Genomic DNA, 4,630 nt, shown 5'->3' on the forward strand with positions numbered 1-4,630 from the left:
GGGTTTCAACTGTCTGTTAAGACTCAGTTCAGAACAGCCCTTGAAACTATATTGCTTCTAACAAAGGTAAGTTCTCATCTTCCTAATTGACAGTTGTAGTTATGTTTTGAGCCAAGAAAGAGACTCAGTTTTGATCAAGAACTTTCAAATGTTAGTGTCTTCTGAATTTATAATATAAGGCCAGTTAACAAGCTTAGGATTCTCCGAAATGATAAAATATTTATTTTTAACTGTCCAGGTGAAACTGTTCTATTTTATGTTGCGCACAGCTGTTCCTTCGTTAATCTGTGCAGCATATGGCATATTTCTTACAGTCAAGTAAAGGTGAAAAGACACAGCGTTTTCAGTTCCCCAGTCTGGTAGCATTTTAGGAGGTAGAAATACATGGGTAAAGATAAATCCCTGCCTTGATGCCCTTACTGCATAGCCTAATGGAGATGAGACATCAGGCCCCAGCTTTGCAGACGTTCAGTGTTTCCATCTCTTATCGTTGCTTCTGATTAAAATAATACATTTTACGTAATTTCAAGTTTAGCAGCTGTTCTCTCTCTAGCTATATGACTTAAGATGATTAATCTTCTGAATTTCAGCTATTGCTGTTTACTTTTAGCTTATTCGTGGTTGTGATTTTCTTTCTGATATTAACCATAGTCCATTAAAATGCTGAAGAATCAGAAAACTCTCCAAAGAATTTTCTTACGTGTTTTATAGATCTGAACTTTTTCTGAAATTGATTTTGTGTTTGTGGATATCAGAAAAACAAAACTGTCATTCTTTTTATAGGAGGCTGTTTCAGAATCAGCCAGCCTGTTTACCCAAAATATCTATGTTTGAGCAAAAAAATCACTGAATCACTGAATGTTATCTTCTTCTGTCAGATGTTTTAATACATTAACGTTGTCCACCTGAGTAAATCTGACAGCTGCCTAGTGTCCTGGTTTCAGCTGGGATAGAGTTAATTTCCTTCCTAGTAGCTGGTACAGTGCTGTGTGTTGGATTCAGGATGAGAATAATGTTGATAACACACCGATGTTTTAGTTGTTGCTAAGTAGTGCTTACACTAGTCAAGGACTTTTCAGCTTCCCATGCCCTGCCAGCGAGAAACTGGGAGGGGGCACAGCCAGGAGAGCTGACCCAAACTGGCCAAAGGGATACTCCATACCATATGACGTCATGCTCAGTATATAAACTGGGGGGAGTTGGCCGGGGGGTGGGGACTGCTGCTCAGGAACTGGCTGGGCATCGGTCGGCAGATGGCAGATGGCAAGCAATTGCATTGTGCATCACCTGCTTTGTGTATTCTCCTACTATTACTGTTATTATTATTTTATTTCTATTATCAAACTGTTCTTACATCAACCCACAAGTTTTCTCACTTTTGCTCTTCCAATGCTCTCCCCCATCCCACCAGGGGGGAGTGAGCGAGCGGCTGTGTGGTGCTTAGTTACCAGCTGGGGTTAAACCATGACATCTTTCCTTCTACATTATCAAAGTACGGTTATGGCAAGGACTATGCAGCCAGGACTTAGGACAGCATGGAGAAATTTGTATTTTTCTATTACCTCTGCTGTACCAGTTACATGGACAGAAGACTTTAGTCTCTAGTTCACCCTATAGTTAACAGGAGTGTTTAGGCCACCCTGCATACCTTGTTTTTGCTGGCCATTCCTGGTAGGTGTTCCAAGGGTGGGTTTTTTGGTTGGGTTTTGTTGTTGTTTTGGGTTTGTTTGGTTGGTTTGGGGTTGTTTTAGGGTTTTTTTGGTTGGTGGTGGTATTTGGGTTTTGAGGGGGTTTTTTTGTTTGTTTGCTTTTTAAAAAAAGGAAAAATGAAAGAGTCCCTAGTGCTTCTCTTGGCGTAGGAAGGGAAAGACACAGAAAATAGTTCATTTTCCCATTAGAGGGTATCAAGGGAAAGTGAATTTGTAGGTAAGTTATCCATGATCCCCCCCATCAGAGGAAACTTGTCCCATCTTGCAAATACTGCTAGCTTTACAGCTGTAATTATAGCTTCAGGTACAGATCCCCAATTAAGACAGTAAAAAAATAGATGTTGTCTTAATTCAGATGGATCGAGTGTACTTACCAACAGCTTGTCCAAATCAAGAGCAACCTTAGCAACTTTTAGCAGTAGGAAAAAAGGTGTTACTGGATCTAAGAAACAGAACAAGGAGAGAGTCAACATCACATTTGCTTCACGCAATTCCAGCAACAGTGTTTACATTGTAATCCAGAAATAAGGAACCTCAGATATGTTTACATTAGGCCAACTCCATCACCTTTCCACAATTTCCTCTTATTTAAATAACAAAACTCAAACTATTTTTTTCCTTCCCCCAGGATTTTTCCCCAGAGCATGTTCTCTTTCTACCTACTCATCTCTGTCTTCATGCAACAGATAAGAAGGGTGCAAAACCTTTCTTATGGGTGTTCCAAGACATGTTCACATCCCTAATTTTAGGTTTCTAGCAAAAAAATCCATATAAAGTCATATAAAATGATTATTTCAGATGTTAGGTTCCAGGCTGTGCTTAAACAGCAGGGAGGAAGGGATGCAATGATTTTTTTAATGTCAGAGAACAAAACACAGACTCTAAACCGTTTATATACTTGTGGTTCTCTATTCCTTCCGGGCTTCTACACAAAGGTTTGAAGGAAAAGGGAGAAAGGCAGGAAGTACTGGTGATGCCTTTTCAATGGCTGTCCAGTTTTTCCAGAGGAAGAGAAAGGATCCTTTTGTGGATTCTCTTTACACCCGCATCTGGGACCCACACCACTCAGTCCCAAGAGCAACTCTGCTGGTCATAATAGGAAAATCACTTTTCTACTGGACAGTGTCAGACCTACAAGCATGTCATTATGTGACTGTTAAGAGCTACAACCTAAAAGTGACTTTACTGTACTAACATGTACTAACAAGGACACAGCGTTTATTCTAAATGACCTATATCAGACCCCGAAATATTATAACATTTATATATGCGTAGTCTCCTGGGGTGCAACATCAAAGAAATTCTTCTATCAAACCATCTAGGCAAGAGAGAGACCTTACGGCACACACTCATGCAACTCAAATTTTTCACTAAATGAGAAAGTGAATTTCCAAGTCTAGAGCCCTCCAATATGAATGCTATTGCATATAAGACACGGAAATGCAGACACAATGAAATCAAGCATCTCACTGGATTTCCACTGCCAGGTTAATCAAACAAGACTGCTCTGAGTAAATGCAGCAGTTTGGGCAAACTAACTATGCAGGGCTGCAGAGGGCAGCGTCAACATGTTCAATTGCATTTGGAGGAGAACTAGCAGCTCTTTTTTTTTTTTTTTGAGTTTGGAACTAAAAAAAATAAATATTACTGCACAGCTCAGAGCAGCTGTTTTTATCGCTAACATTTCTGAGCAATTTTCAAGCTTTCTGTGCATTTGGCTTCAGTTGCTGCTAAGATATACATACTGATCCCACTCCAGGTTCACACCTCAAAATACCAGCCAGCACTCAGTAACAACCACAATTAAGTAGAAAATTAGTACTGGCAAACAAACCTGTCAGAAAAGGAGCTGTGCCCAGCCCAGGAGTCCCTCCCATTAATGATGCAAACCTGTGGCCACCAGCTGTTGTAATAAACAGATACCGAGCAGGTATGGAATATTCTACAATAGCCAACTCAGAAAGCCCTCCATTTCTGCAGACATTGAGTTTCTTTTCTCTTCCTCTAGCTGTTTAGTCCATCTGATTTTATTCTCTATCACTGGTGGTGTTGAACAACTAGGGACCTCAGCCACTTCTGAACTAGCTGTCCAAGGGAAGCAGTTCAAGCACACTTTGGTCAGGATAGGTGAAACCCATCTTGCCTTAGATTCTAGACTCAAGCTTCTTACACCCCAAGCAATTTACAGCTGTAATACCCAAGGCTGTTATATCCGATCCACAAAAGTTATCAGTCCTAATACCACTTCAGGGACAGATTTTACCATGGCTCCTATTCTAAAGATCCACATTGCTGTAACAAGAGATGCTGGCCGAAGCTGGTTAAAAACTGGTAAATCATTAACTGCCCACAAGCTAAAAAGACGAAGCAAAGAAGGAGGGGGGGGGGGGGGGCAGGGAAAGGTCAACCCAGTGAGTAAAGCCAGTTCTGTTCCCTTGCATGGCCTTGAGAAGACGATGGTCTGGGAACCACCGCTGTTCTCTGAAGCCCTGCAGGAGGGAGGTCACAGTAAGTACAGTTTATAAACAAATGCTTTCTGAAACTTTCCACAACAGTATTGTCAGTTTAAAAAATTATTAGGAGTTTTGGATAACTGACCACCAGAAACAGGAGACCAACACCTGTCCTGTCTGAAGATAACTGGAAGTAACCGATACAGAATCAGTGCCACCAGGCAATTTTGTTCTTCTAGAAATCGATCACACAGTTCCAAGTTCTACAAAACTCCTATTAAAAATTAAATCCAGACATAAAGGATTACAATTAACATTCCTATCTAATGCCTTAGGAGTTTCAAGAAAAACTTGCAGCGCGGGTAGTTGTTTTGCCGACTGATTTGGGAAAAACAGACGACGCACAGCCGAGGCTGAAGCGGAAAACACGCTCTCCCCCCCCGAGGTGCTCGGCAGCTGCCCTGCGCG

The 4,630-nt window shown here is 41.1% G+C and overlaps 1 protein-coding gene across 1 annotated transcript in view; it reads right to left on the minus strand.

Annotated features, from left to right (window-relative positions):
• Nucleotides 1-2,152, minus strand: part of CLDN12 (claudin 12) — an 11,704-nt gene extending 9,552 nt beyond the window's left edge. The window contains exon 1 of the mRNA XM_009330528.1: nucleotides 2,084-2,152. The gene's annotated coding sequence lies outside the window, so the exon portion shown is untranslated. The remainder of the gene's footprint in view (nucleotides 1-2,083) is intronic.
• Between the last annotated feature and the right edge of the window lie 2,478 nt (nucleotides 2,153-4,630).

The sequence above is a fragment of the Pygoscelis adeliae genome, unplaced genomic scaffold, assembly GCF_000699105.1.
Source record: "Pygoscelis adeliae isolate BGI_AS28 unplaced genomic scaffold, ASM69910v1 Scaffold27, whole genome shotgun sequence".
Classification (NCBI taxonomy): Eukaryota; Metazoa; Chordata; class Aves; order Sphenisciformes; family Spheniscidae; genus Pygoscelis; species Pygoscelis adeliae.